General features: G+C 42.6%; 1 protein-coding gene across 2 annotated transcripts in view; it reads left to right on the top strand.

The window, feature by feature from the left end:
• Positions 1-15,707, top strand: part of CACNA2D2 (calcium voltage-gated channel auxiliary subunit alpha2delta 2) — a 676,129-nt gene that overhangs the window by 143,509 nt on the left and 516,913 nt on the right. The window lies entirely within an intron of this gene.

Raw genomic sequence — 15,707 nt, 5'->3', positions numbered from 1 at the left:
CCTCCCAACGCCTTTTAAATAGCGCGCCGGCGAAGTATTAAGACCGCCGCCCTTCCGGGTTTACTGCGCATGCGCTGCCGAGACGCTGTCCCGTGGCGCGGAAAGGTACACAATAATCCCTCTCCCCGGCCGCCACCGTGCCCGAACGCCTAACAAAACACTGCACCCCCCACCACCGTGTATTGCGTAGATAGTCTCCGACGCTCCCATCGCCAACAACCCCGGGCCGTTATCACATTGGTGCTGGGTGTCGAGTGGATCGCGACAGGCGGCTCCCCCTACCAGGGTCCCTCCTGGAAGACACAAGGAAACATGTTAAGCTCTACATCAAGGGTGTACGTCCGCACTCTGAGGCCCTGGTTTGTGAGGATACTTTCTATGAAATCGCTTGACTAAGCGATCAGCCTCCATGTCAGTGGAGGCTACCCACGATGCTTCTTCGAATGGGTAGCCTTTCCATTTAAGCAAATATTTGAGTTTTCCCCTACTAAGCTTCGAGTCTAGGACCTGTTCTATTTCATACCGGCCATCCTTCATCGGGCCAGGCCTGCTTACAGGTTCCCGGACTACCTCTACGGGCTTCAATAAACTACTATGGAACACAGGGTGTACCTTGCCGAGTAACGGCGGCAATTTGAGTTCCACTGTGACTGGATTAATGACTTTTATAACAGGGAAGGGACCCAAATATTTAGGGCTTAGTTTACGGCTGGGTGTCCGTAATTTCAGGTATTTGGTGGAAAGATATACTCTATCTCCAACTACAAACGGTTTATGGTCTGCTCTTCGTCTGTCAGCTTGGTGTTTTTGCATAAGGGCTGCTTTCTCTAAAGCCTTTTTTATATAAGGCCAACTCCTTCCAATGTGGCTGGCCCATGTATCAGGGGCCAGCTGGTCCTGAGATTGTATATCGAGTTCAGGGATGGCAGGAAAGTCTTTACCAGACACTGCGTGGAACGGAGTAACCCCTGTACTCCCATGAACCGTATTATTGTAAGCAACCTCTGCAAACGGGAGTAACTCCGCCCAGTCTGTTTGTTGGTATGACACGTAACACCGTAAATACCTCTCTATCATAGCATTCGCCCGTTCCGCTGCACCGTTGGTGCTCGGATGGAACCCAGAACTTAACCCCTGTGATGAGCCGATCATGGCTACGAATGTACGCCAGAATTTTGCGGTGAACTGGACACCCCTGTCTGAAATAATACGGCGGGGTGCGCCATGTAATCGGTAAATGTGGACAAGGAACATTTTGGATAATCTACGGGCCGAAGGTAATCCACGACATGGTATAAAGTGGGCCTGTTTCGAGAAGAGGTCGATCACAGTCCATATAACGTTGTAGCCATTACTATTCGGGAGATCCACTATGAAGTCCATTGCGATCTCCTCCCATGGGCGATTGGGGTCTGCTACGGTCTGAAGTAGGCCGAGAGGCTTTCCAGGCCGGGGCTTCGCACTTGCACACACCTTACAACCCTTTACATAGTCCTCGACCTCTTTTCTCATACGGGGCCACCAGAACTGACGTCGTACCAGGTGTAATGTTTTGATGAAGCCGAAATGGCCAGCGGTTTTCACATCATGACACCTGTGTAGTATGTTCAGTCGCAGAGCTAGGGGAACGTACAGTTTGCCCCCCATCCAGGCAAACCCATCCCTGTGTGTTAGATCTTGCCTATGTTCCGCCAGCCAGATATCTGTCGCTAGAGCGTCCTTTAATTCCTTCTCCCACTGTAGTGGTGTAGTATGAGACGTTCGTCCTACCTGTTGAACTCCAGGCATTAACGCTTGTACGACTTGTTCCCTCTTACTCTTATATTGAGGGAGCCGCGATAAAGCATCCGCCAAGAAGTTTCTACCCCCCGGGACGTATTTAAGTTCAAAATCGAAGCGTTGGAAATATTGTGCCCACCTCACTTGCTTGGGTGACAGGCGTCTCGGGGTTTGTAACGCTGCAAGGTTTTTATGGTCAGTCCACACCTCAAACCTTTTCCCACTGCCCTCTAAGAGATGCCGCCAGGTGAGTAAGGCCCATCTAACAGCAAATGCCTCTTTCTCCCAAATAGCCCAACGCCTTTCTGTGGGGGTCAACTTACGGGAGGTGTACGCACAAGGAACTAAGCCGGCTGTTGTAGTTTTTTGCATAAGAACCGCCCCCACAGCCACATCGCTCGCGTCAGCCTGCACCACAAAGGGCAGAGTGGGGTCTGGATGTTTAAGGATGGGAGCTTGCGAGAAAAGGGTTTTTAACCCATCGAACGCCTGCTGACATTCGGAAGACCAGGCTATCACTTGGCTTGGCCGTGCCTTCTGGCATGTATCCTTCGTGCGGAGCAGGTTCGTTAAAGGGAGAGCTATTTGAGCGAACGCTGGTATAAATTGGCGATAGAAGTTCGCAAAACCGAGAAAACTTTGTAATTGTTTTCGGGTTTTCGGTGCTTGCCAGTCCAGCACCGCTTGCACCTTTTTGGGGTCCATTTCAACTCCAGTGCCAGAAATCCTGTACCCTAAATAATCTAGCTTTGTGCGGTGAAATTCGCACTTTGACAGTTTGACGAACAATTTTGCTTGTAACAACTTCGTAAGCACCTGTCGTACCAAGACTATATGTTCCTCCATAGTTTTGGTATAAATCAGAATGTCGTCCAAATAGACGAGAACACCTTGATACAAAAATTCATGCAGAACCTCGTTTATTACCTGCATGAACACGGCTGGTGCCCCCTGTAATCCAAATGGCATAACTCTAAACTTATAACTGCCTAGGGGACAATTAAAGGTGGTCTTCCATTCATCACCAGGTCTAATTCGGACCCGATAGTAGGCCTCACGCAGATCTAACTTTGTGAACACTTTACCGGTCGACAGTGTAGCTAAAAGGTCCTTCATGAGAGGCAGGGGATATAAATGCTCAACACAGACGGCGTTTAGGCCCCGAAAGTCTACACACAAGCGTAATCCGCCATCTTTTTTTTCCCGGAACAAGACGGGCGCCGCCATGTGGGATCTGCTGGGTTGAATGAAGCCTCTGGCTAGGTTCTTATCGATGTATCGCCTTAATTCCTCTAACTCGGGTTTTGTCATGGCGTACATGCGGGGTTTTGGCAACCGGATCCCTGGTTTCAACTCAATAGCACAATCTGTTGGCCGGTGGGGGGGTAGTATCTCGCATTCCTGCTCGTCGAAGACCGCCGACAGATCACTATACTCCACAGGGTATTTACGCGACAGCTGGTCTGGTATAGCGGCCCCCTCCTCCTCTACTCTCCCGCTCACGTCCTCTGGGACTGGGTCAGGGCCAAGTCCCAAGCGCAATCTCCGGTAACCACCCTCCCACCAAATAGTTGGCCTCCACTTGTCTAGCCAGGCCAATCCGAGAATGAGGGGCTCTACCATAGTGTCAACAACCACAAACCGGATCTTCTCCCAATGGTCCCCCACCTCCAGACGGACCGGCTCAGTTACTTGGGTTGCTGGCCCGCCCCCCAATAATGACCCATCCATCTGTTCAAAGCGTATGGGGACCCGTAAGGACACCAGTTGTAAACCGAGTTCCAAGGCTACAGATTTCCGCAGAAGACACCGGGTGCACCCGGAATCAATAAGGGCATCCCGCTCCACCCGTCCTGCTGTGCGTAAGTGTTTTAGGACTACAGGTATCACAAAAGGCCGTATCGGGCCACTTACCATGGGGTCTCCAGCTGCATCGTCTTCACTGCTGTCCGAAATCACCGGGGTACTCCCTTGGAGCGAAAGGGGTCTTGCTTCTGACGCCGGCCCACGGGTAGACACCGATGTCATTGTGGGCGTGGGCCCCCTAGACCAATCCGACGAAGAGCAGACTCGTTCTCGCCCTTTCCCTGTGGAGGATGGTGTTTTGGAGGCAGCCGACACAGGAGGTACAGGGCAATCAGCGGCACGATGACCCAGCTGGTTACACCGAAAACATCGGATTGCACCCCTCCCAACAGGGAGGATGGAACGAGGAGGAGAAGACCCTACCCCCCGGGTTCCCACAGGCCTATCACTGCTGCGTCGTGTGGCGGTGGAGAAACCAACCACCCCTCGGGGTCTAAACTCCCGTAAGCCTACATCAAGGTCTACTGCAGCCTTAAACCACTCCGTAAGTTTGGGTGGAAGACCCCTGTACACACACGCCTGTCTCAGCTCCCTATCTAGACCCAGGCGGAATTGATGGATAAGTAACCGTTCAGGCCACGCCCGTAAGCGACCTGCCACTGTCCGAAACTCCTTGACATATTGTCTGGCAGGCCGGCCCCCTTGTTTCAACGCCACCAACTCGCCTTCCAACAATTGAGTACGTGATTGATCTTCAAAGCGGCAACGTAACGCCTCTAAAAAGAGGCCCACATCAGCTAATTCCTTGGCATGGTCGCTATGTAGGTCAGCGACCCAGTCTGCGGCCTCACCGGACAGGACAGTGGTTATAGCCACCACCATAGACCATTGCGACGGAAAGAGATGACCATACAAATCCATATAACTAAGGATCTGACTCAAAAACAACGAAACTCTGTCCGGACTACCGTCGAAGGTGGCCTGTAGGGGAGGAGGGGCCCAGAGCTGTTGCTGGGCGTGCCACGGGCCAGGACCCCATCCGGGCCCCGGAGCCATCGGTCTAACATCCGGAGCGCCCCTGACACCACTCCTGCGTTGGTCTCTCTGGTGACGGTCGTGGCCTTGCGACCCCTGCTGGTCGAATCGTGGTCCTCTCGCCCTGTCTCCATCCCCTTCTTGACCTCGAAGGCCCGTATGGGACCCGGTCTGGGTAGAACCAGGCGGCCCTGGGTCGCGATACTCGAGTCGTGCCGTTCCCTCCCCAACGCGTAATTTCGGGCTCGCCAAACGAAAACGAGCCTCCGAGGCGCTGTGAGGTGCCCTTTGCCCCTGCCAGGGTCATGCCTCCGGTATCCATGGTTGCCAGGAGGGGGCGTCCCGAAAGCTTGCCTCGCCAAACTTCTCCCGTAAAATATCCAGCGTGGACGCCCCCAGCCCGGTAGAACAACTCATATCATATTCCTCTTCTTCTGTCCACCTCCGTTCCCTCCACCCCTGGAACGACGCGCCAGTCAGACCAGGGGGGGATGGCGCCCATTGCTCTAGCGACTCCCTCTCACCTCGGGAAGGCCACTCGTCTGTACGGGGGTTGACACCGCCCGCCTGGGGCGTGGCCACCTTCGGGCGTACAACGGTCACTTCCAGCTCTTCAGACGCTGGGGTCTCTGACAAGCCTTCCATGTCCGTATCCAACTCCTCCTCAGCCGCCGGGGACTCAGCTGCTGCACCCTCCGCCATGCCGCTGGACCGCCGCTGAAGCGAGGAGGAAACGCCGACTTTCTGTCAACGATGCGTTGCGTCTCCGTGTGAACAAGGAGAAAGGAGCACACGTAGTCTTAGTTTGCTGCAACCTTCTTCTTTATTAGAACAATCCTTCACACGTTGCACGTCAAAGCTGACGATAATGCGGATACTCAAAGTCGGCGTTGGGAGCGGCTGCCTCCCAACGCCTTTTAAATAGCGCGCCGGCGAAGTATTAAGACCGCCGCCCTTCCGGGTTTACTGCGCATGCGCTGCCGAGACGCTGTCCCGTGGCGCGGAAAGGTACACAATAATCCCTCTCCCCGGCCGCCACCGTGCCCGAACGCCTAACAAAACACTGCACCCCCCACCACTGTGTATTGCGTAGATAGTCTCCGACGCTCCCATCGCCAACAACCCCGGGCCGTTATCACATTGGTGCTGGGTGTCGAGTGGATCGCGACACTGACTCTGTAAACCACATAGAGAGAGCTGTAAAGCACTGTGAAGCGGTATATAAGTCTAAGTGCTATTGCTATTCTTAGAAATATTTGATTTAATCTTTAATTGTGAGTCTTTGTTGGGGTCCAACTAATGAGCATTATTAATTGTATAGATAGTCCATTTTGTAATGGACTATCTATTGTAATGATAAAACCTGGAAATTGTATGCATAGTGGTCAGTGGTTTCTTCTATAAATAGATATTTATGTGGCCGTTGGGTGGTTTCAGTGACTAGAAAGTTGCTATGTGGATTCATCTAGATTTAAATTAAAACTTTTAGCTAAAGTATTGAAATCCTGGTGGAGCTTCACCATAGTCTGTATCCTGGCAGGCAAAAGGTTTCTTCAGTATAAGATAAAAGCTATGAAAACCTGACCATAAGTTCGCCTGACTTTAGGTTGGCCATGAAAATGTTGGTAAACTGTCAGAGGTTCCCCTTGAAAGATGAGATAATTATGACAAAATTCTTTATTTATTTGATTTTTGTTCCACATTTATTATTTTATAAGCAATTTAAGACAGTGATGATACTTGATAATCCTTCCTCCTCCTATTGAAGCAAGATAAAAAGGGCAGCTGTATAAATGTAATTATTGCCTAAATTAATTATTAGACATATTGCCATAGTTGAAGGAAATTTATAAAGTAACCTATTTAAATATGCAATGAACTATTAGAACGTCTATCAATTTAAAATAAGGTTAAATGAACAATTCATTAAATAGCTATCCTGTTTGATATTTACCTTGTAATACTGGGTTCAGTCTGTTTTTTAATGCAGTTAATAGAAATGAGCAGCTGCCATAATTTTTTTGTAAAAAACTGTGCTGAGTAGGCAACAAGCCAGTTCACAAAGTAATCATTAGCATGTGGAATTCAAGGTATAAATGGCTGAATTTGACCATAGTCAATTAACAAGAAGACTAATTGATTGATTAGTTCAGCTATTGGTACTGTTGCCTAAGATTTATGAAACTGAAGCAGAACATATCAGGAGTTCAGCAGATTGGAGAAATCTCAATTATTTTATTGCAACTTTATTACAAGCCTGCAAAGACCAGATTTAACTACATTATGGTTCTTTCTACATTATGGTTCCTTCTTATTTAGAAAAATTAAAATTAAATCTTGCTTGTTAATTCCTGATAGTAGAGGTTATCATCTGCTTCTTCAATCTTCTGCCTACCTTTCTCCTAAATATGGCTAAGATCCCTACCATGGGAATGCAGGCATGGACATTTGCAAAGACGGACAAGATTGATTGTTGCCTTGGACATCTGGATTCCCACATTTCTTCTTTAAAAAGAGCTACCCTGTAGACTTTTTGGAAGGTAAAAATTATTTTTATTTTAGCAATGAACAAGGAGTGCTAATAATTAGTGACATGTAAACTGTCAGGAGAAAGAAATTCCTAGTCTTTAATTGAACTGAGGAGGCAAAGCTAAAGCTATAGGCTTGCCTTGACTGCACTAATTGGAATGTGTTTGAAGATACCTCTGCAGACTTGGATGAGCTCACAATACTGTAACATCGTATGTCAGTTTTTGTGAAGACTTATGTGTTCGGACCAGAAACCTGAGAATATACAGTAACAATAAACCTTGGTTCACAGCTAAATTTAAGCAGCTACGTTATACCAAAGACGAAGCCTACAGAAAAGGTGATAGAATGCTGTACAATCAGGCCAGAAACGCATTAACAAGAGAGATCAGAGTACCAAAAAGAAGCTACTCTGAAAAGATAAGGAATCAGTTCTCAACAAATGAACCAGCAAACATGTAGAAAACTCTTAAAAATATCACCGGTCACAGCAAACCTCCATCACATGCTGAAGGAAATCAACAACTTGCAGATGACCTGAATGTGTTTTATTGTAGGTTTGAGAGAAAACTACTGCCACCCATCTCCACAATGTCAGACACACCAACATTGGCCAAGCCTCCTACAACCTACTCCATCCCATTGGGCCCACCACCTCTGGTGATTACAGAGAATGAGGTGCAAGGTCTGTTTCATAGACAAAAGCCAGGAAAAGGACCAGGACCAGACAAGATAACTCCTTCTTGCTTAAAAGCTTGTGCTGACCAACTGGCCCCCATCTTCACCTGCATCTTTAATAAATCTCTAGAGATGTGCTATGTTCCTTTTTGCTTCAAACACTCTACTATCATCCCAGTGCCGAAGAAACTCTCCATCAAGGAACTGAATGACTTCAGAGAGTTGCTCTGACACCTGTTGTTATGAAGACCTTTGAAAGGCTAGTGCTGGCCCACCTGAAAACCATCATGGATCCGCTGTTAGACCCCTTACAATTTGCCTACTGAGCAAATAGATCGACAGATGATGCTGTTAATATGACTCTGACCTACATCCTACAACATCTTGAATCTCCAAAGACCTATGCAAGGGACCTCTTTGTAGACTTCAGCTCGGCATTCAGTACCATCATTCCAGATATTCTTCTAACTAAACTAAATCAGCTAGCTGTACCTGACCATACTTGTAAATGGATCATAAGCTTCCTAACAGACAGTAAGCAGTTGGGGAAGCTAGGCAAAATCACATCTGATAATTGTACAATTAGCATAGGAGCCCCCAGGCTGTGTGGTTTCTCCACTTCTCTTCTCTCTATATACAACACAGTATCAACAGTAGAGTCCTTCAAGTTTCTAAGTTCTATCATATCTCAAGACCTAAAATGAACACCTAACATCAAAAACATCATCAAAAAAACACAACAAAGAATGTTCTTTCTGCGCCAACTCAGGAAGCTCAAATTGTCCAAAGAGCTGCTGATTCAGTTCTACAGAGGAATTATTGAGTCTGTCATCTGCACCTCTATAACTGTCTGGTTTGGCTCTGCAACCATCAAGACAGACACAGACTTCAATGGATAGTTAGAACTGCAGAAAAAACAGTTGCTACCAATCTGCCTTCCATTGAGGATCTGTATACTGCACGAATCAAAAAGAGGGCTGTAAAATATTTACAGACCCCTCACATCCTGCTCATAAACTGTTTCAATTTCTACCCTCAAAAAGATGCTATAGAGCACTGTACACCAGAACAACAAGACTTTTATGACTGAAGTTGATAAGCCCAATGAGCAAATTATTGTTGGATGTTATATATGATAACCAATCAGAATAACCTAGCTTTGTTATCCATTTCTTCTAGTATTTGTGCATGAGTCTCTAGGATGTATATATACATCCGGACTAGACTGTGTTGTTTCTCTGTGTCATATAATATATGTGGATAGATGCATAATTTTGTATTTATTTATTTAATTATTTTGTGATATTTATGTAGTGTATATTGGAGGTGGTGACCTTTTGAGACCTATATGCAAAGAAATTTTATTTTAATTAGTCGATTAGTATACATTCAAAGTGACAATTAAGTCCTATTCTGTTCTGTTCTGTTCTGTTCTGTCCTGTCCTGTCCTGTCCTGTCCTGTCCTGTCCTATCCTGTCCTGTCCTATCCTATCCTATCCTATTCTATTGACTTTGTGCACTTTACAGAACTGTTAGAAGTTGGGGAGGGTGGTTAAATCAATTATAATTACAGTAATTTATTAAGAATTTCTAACATATGTATATACTACAGGATCGAGGTACCCTTTAAATAGATACTTTTCATCAAATTCATTTATCTCATGGATGCCAAGATTCAAAAATCAAATGAAAAATAAGGCAATAATGATAATCACCCAACAACTTATGAATCCTCATGTATGAACAGAGATCGTAAAAGATTTTCCTCATAATTAGACTAGACTATTTTAGAAATTCTTCTGTTTTCAGCTTTTGTTTGTTTACTTCTCAAAGAGATAAAAATGAAGGCATGTTGTACTTAATAGCTTGTAAAATTTGGTATATAAATCTATAATTATAGCCCAAACAATATACATTCCAATTGTATATATTAGTTATATAAAAGTTCTGCTATTCCTGATACAATTAAGCTCTGAATTCATTAAAATGTTATCAATTTAAAAAAAGAACTGGAGAAGAAACAATGCTCTGATTTTTTCCTGCCCCCAATAAAATATCAATCAATTTTTTAATTTGTAGTACTTTGGCAACAGGATAAATCATAAAGAAAAAGAATGAATTAAAATAATATCCATACATAAATAGATTCTCCTATCGTTGTGTGTCTTGGTTCACAGATTAATTACAATCATAATTTGATTTGCTCAATGTAGTTATTTAAAATCTGGTGGGGTTTCCAGACTTTTTTTCTCTTTTGAATTCAACCAATTGAAGACCTTAATTAATATTGATTGACTTTTTTATTTTATTAGGTTTGCTTGAATGGATTTTCTGTTTATATTTTATGGCATATGAGCCCTATCAGTGGTGGTTTATTCAACAGAGCACAATTAAATACGCCATTGGCTAGTTTGTAAACCTAATGAATAATTGATACATTTTCTGAAGGAGGGTTCAAAACAATTAGAGCCTTTAAAATAGAAACATCCTCTCTTGCAACTACATAGATAAATAGAGTCTTTCTGTCATGGAAATTCAACAAGGGACGCTCTTGTTAATAGCGCCTGCCATTATATATGGCAAATTAGCCCATCCCAATGTCCAGGAAATCATCTCTGTAATGGATGTGTCTGTGCATTCATCAGAAGTCAAATGTCATATATAGTGCCAGTGAGGATATAGTAATTGGGGCATCACTGCTTGCGTGCTTGACTCAATACATAGTAGTACAGAACAATAATTTACAGGCAAGAGGACAAATGATGAAACAATAGATTTCTGTTTGGCACTTTCTACATAACGAAAGTCACCAAGCAAACTAAACCTGCAGAGATTCAGCATAAATTAAAAGAAGTGTTTCTTCACACAAGACATAGTTGTTTTGCAGAAATTTAGGTAACCATGTAGGCTAGGATTTATGAGATTTTTGTACTCCCAAATATTTGGAGACAAAACTGTCTGCAGCTCCTTTAAGGGGAATCCACACAAGAGTAGCTGTATTTAGGAGCTTGCTTAACTCAATTTTGATCAATTTTGATTTATTATAGGAATAGCATTGGTTAGACAGTCAGTAATGGATATGCTGTGGATATGCAGATGGTATTGGCCCATAATTGTCAGGTGTCAACAAAGCACTTTATATTGGAGCCACTTGTTTATACTGCTCCATTACTTATCATAAAAGAACTAACTAGATTTTGATATTCCCTAATATTCACTGGCTTTTTGGATTTGCACGACACAGCAGATGGGGAATGGTAATTTCACTTATATAATAATTTAACTAAAACAATACACTTCTGCCCAAGTACTATCTACTTCAATGGGGTCACTAACCCTTTCATTGACCAGGTTATATGAGCTCTGTTGATGGTTTCAAATAGGCTGCAAAAATGACCAACTGAAATATAGTACGCACTTTAGCTTACAAAACCTTGACTTTTGAAAATAGGATGATTTGCTATGTAATTGTTGTACATCATATAATAAGGCTGCAAGGTTATTTTAAATTTAAACATGACTGATACAAGTGGAGATCATACATGGATTTACAAATAATTTGCAAAAGGTAGCTGTATTAGCCCACTGCAAAAATGAAATGAAAAAGCCTGCTAGAGAATAATGAATATATTATCCCATAAGGCTTGACACCATGCGCTACCATTAGATGCCAAAGGATTGAATACTTTTGCACATCATGTGATAAAAGATTAATCCTTATCTCAAAGTTACTGGGGATTTCCTTTTTCTAAAGGATGGAAAGGACTAACTAACCACATCCTCTGATACATTATTTTGTATTTTCAACCGGTCCCTTTGGTTTGTAAGTATATCCAAGATCTTCTGAAGACTCCCACCCTTTGTTTTTTTTTAAATATTTAATCTCTGTGAATAAAACTGTATTTATGAAGAAATTATAAATTTCCAAAATATTTGGGGAACAATTATATTTCAGTTTCAGGATAGGGTCCACACCTTTTTTCCATATGCCAGAACTCTGCCTTCGGCCACGTTGCTAAAGTTAAGAAACCTGTTACCTGTTACCTGAAAAAAGATACATCCTAAATAAATCCAGTTCTTCTGTTTGGGAAGGGTTATATTCAGGTATGCGCACACATGACATTTTATGATTTTCTGTTTCTAGGAATGATCGAAGTATTTTCTATTCATTCATTCATTCATTCATTCATTCATTCATTCATTCATTCATTGTCTAAAGCAGGGGTGTCAAACTCAAGGCCCGGAGGCCAGATTTGGCCAGTGGGGTGTTTAAATCTGGCCCATGAGGCCAGCCTGTGGTGCCTATGGCAGCCAAAAGAGGGTGAGGGGGGCACGCACAGAGGCTGCCCAGGCCAAAAATGGGGCACAGGGGGCCACCCCCCCCGCACCCTGTTTTGGCTGGCAGGGTGCTGCAGGATTTGTCAGTTCTGTCCCCCTGGCTGGCCAGCAGAGGAGAAATACAATGCTGATCTGGCCCTCGAAGAAATCCAGTTTGACACCCCTGGTCTAAAGCATTCTCTGTGTGCATTCTCTACATTCGTCTCAACTGTTTAAATAATCAAACCTAGTAAATAACGTTGCACAGTAATGAGATTTTTTGGATGTCTTTAGCTTTTTAAAATACCATCATTTCATAATTTTAAGGAACTAATTGTTCTTCAGTTGGTGATGGTATAAATGAGAATAGATTGGCAAGAGAACAGACACTCTGCTGCTGCAGATTCCACCTTTCATCCATGGTCTGTTGGTCTTCTCTAAAATCTTCATAGGAAGTTTTCAGAGTCCATGAAACAGACAAGGAAGGCAAGGTGAATATAAAGAATGGAAAAGTCCGATGTTTCTCACTTTGACAATTTGGTGATAGTATACAGGTAGTCCTTGAGTTACAACCACAATTGTAACGAATTGAGCCCAAAATTTATGTTGCTAAGTGAAACATTTGTTAAGTGAGTTTTCCCTCATTTTACAACTTTTCTTGCCACAGTTGTTAAATGAATCATTGCATTTGTTAAGTTAGTAACATGGTTGTTAAGTGAATCTGGCTTCTCCATTGACTTTGCTTGTCAGAAAGGGGATCACGTGACCCTAGGCCATTGCAGCCATCATAAATATGAACCAGTTGCCAAGCATCTGAATTTTGATTATGTGACCATGGGGATACTGTAATGGTCGTAAGTGCAAAAACCGGTCATAAGTCACATTTTTCTTTTTTCTTTTCTTTTTTTTTTTGAGAGATCAAAAGGACTCCGTATATTTCCAATGTTGGGACAAATGGTACGTTTGGTTGAACAACAGACGCTCAAAAAGTCAAGTATAACCAGGATTATGTTTAATATATGTTAAATCTGACTGAAGCCTACATACCGTAGAAAGTGTAAATATCATGTAAAGTTCCTGTCGCGATCATTTGTTTGACTATTTCTTTTTTTTGATGTATTGTTTTAAATAAATAAATAAAAAAAATAAGTCACATTTTTCAATGCTGTTGTAACTTTGAACTAAATGAACTGTTGTAAATCAGGGACTACCTACATTATTAGAAAAATTTCAGTAATTCTGAAATCAAGTAGTTTTCTATAATTACTCCACTCTTGTTTCTTTTTTCCTCTTTCCTTAATCTGTGCAATTATAAAAATGTTTTCCATTTCCTTGACAGACTTTCCTTTTCAATATGAGAAAAATATTCTTGTTTGCTTACCCATAATATCATCCACTTCCTATTTGAGAAAGTGACTCAGGATGGAGTTGGAAAGAATAACTTTGTTTAGGACAACACTGATGAGGGAGTAAGAATTCAATTTTGGCTCTGAATGATTAGTAGCTATCAGTGCTGAAGCATTCAGGTGGAAGGACTACAAGAAGAGGGAGAAACGAAGTGTAAAAAGGGAGCTTTAGGGTGCCATAGAAATCACATTTTAGTAGTTATGAATGGGATTAAGATAGATTATTTTATGGCCCAAAATATTATTTCTCATAGGCTGGTTTGATTGGGTTGTATTATCTCAGGTGTCCAATGATACCTCATTGATTACACTTTATTCTCTTGGGAAAGGGTGCTAGTTCTGATGAATATCACCACTCTGCTAATGGTAGGAGGCAGAGAACTAATAAAGGAACAAATATTAGTTCACAGGTAATTTTGCATGTTCCATTTTTCATCTCACTCTTTTTGTAATGCATTTCTCTCAGTAATTGAAAATATTTCCTCTAATAATGGTTATTGTGTTTGTTGGCCATTGTGATAACTAAAAGAGAATCTGGCCGAGAGGTAGATTAAAAAAAATAACATTCACAAGAAAGAAAGATAAGGATTCTGATAACAGAAACAAGCAAAGGATGCAGTCAAGCAGAGGAGATCATACAAGATCCAGTATCGATTTTGGTAAAGGATTAAGATTGGATTAAATATTGTACTGTTGAGCTAGGATAGAGAGACTCAGGCTCAAATCTCCACTTTGCCAAGAAGCTCACTGAATAAAATTGTCTCACAGAATTTTGAGGAAAATAAAATGATATGGGTACTATTATATTGCCTTGAATTCCTAGGAGGAATTCAGAATTGTACAGTTTGTTTTTCTTCAGACCTGTGGTAACTGCAACTTCCAGAATTCCCAACTAACATGGAAATGCCAGCTGATTGGATGGGACCTCCAGAGGTTTCAGTTCAAGTACATCTGGAGAAAAGTAAATAAGACTGCAGAAAGCCACTATTCTTTCAGTGCTTGGGCTCTTATTCATTATACTGCTTTCCATGAATTGCAAATTTCCTACAGCAATTGGACTGTAGAGGTAAAATAACATGCATGGTTCAGATATAATCATTAAAATTACAGGAGACGCTCTGCAACACATGCATTAAAACTATAGCTTGTTGGACTAAATGAGGAATACCTAGTTTCCGATGGTGAGTTAAGGCTACAATATATTTACAAGTGTACTAATTTGGAAAATGGGAATCTAGAAGGAGAGATATTATTTTTGGCAATTGCTGTGATTACATTCGATGTAATCTAGAAATTACAACAAATAACTATTTCCTATCCGTTTAATAAAGAAATAACACAATGCTTTTTGGAATACGGTATAGTGAATGAATTTATATTTCATTTGACTAAGTACAGAAAATATGTGTTTCTTTTCAGGTATGCACAGAGAGAATTAATACTGTATAAAATAATGTGCAGAGGTTGGAGGATTTGAACACGCTTTGGTTAGCAACAGAGTAAGAAAGTTTGAGGAAGGGGACAGCAGCGGAGGACAGCATATACAGGCTTATAAGTAACCATCTTCTCTATGCTTTAATGCCTTGTTTGCCTTGAGGGAGTCTGTCAGCCTGTTACCCAAATACAAATTGGTACCACTGCATTTAAGGAGGCTAAGCCAGTTGGCCTCATGGCTGGTGGCACATTCCGAAGAGTCCTTCTGTTGAAGTGATCCGGCCATGCCACCAGCACTTCTCGGGTGTACACATAAAAGTTCAGTGATTCCATAGCTAATGAAATTAAGATGCTCAAGGGGCACACTCTGCTCTTATTAGCAGATATCAACTGGAATCATGACATGTGAGGAGGTGGGAGAAGGCACACCATAACATTCATTTTGTGAAGAGAGCAGAAAGAAGGATTAAGATCCTATAGAATTAAGTATGCCAAAATTGTACTGTAAGTCAGGGGAAGTTATGAATTTACAGTACTCGGATCAAAATTGGGATGCAATAAGTAGAAAGACAATTCTCCTTTGTGCTGAAGGAGAAAATGGAGAATTATCTAAGAGTATTTGACAAAGAAGGAACTATTGGGAACTGGTACAATTCAGATCTGAGCCCAAGAGATGAGTATAGCCTAGGGAATATGGAATGCAAGGACTCATCTATTATGACA

This window comes from Pantherophis guttatus, chromosome 2, assembly GCF_059756535.1.
Source record: "Pantherophis guttatus breed Tessera chromosome 2, ASM5975653v1, whole genome shotgun sequence".
Lineage (NCBI taxonomy): Eukaryota > Metazoa > Chordata > Lepidosauria > Squamata > Colubridae > Pantherophis > Pantherophis guttatus.
Note: the sequence above shows the minus strand (reverse complement) of the source record. Positions and strands in the feature narration are given on the sequence as shown.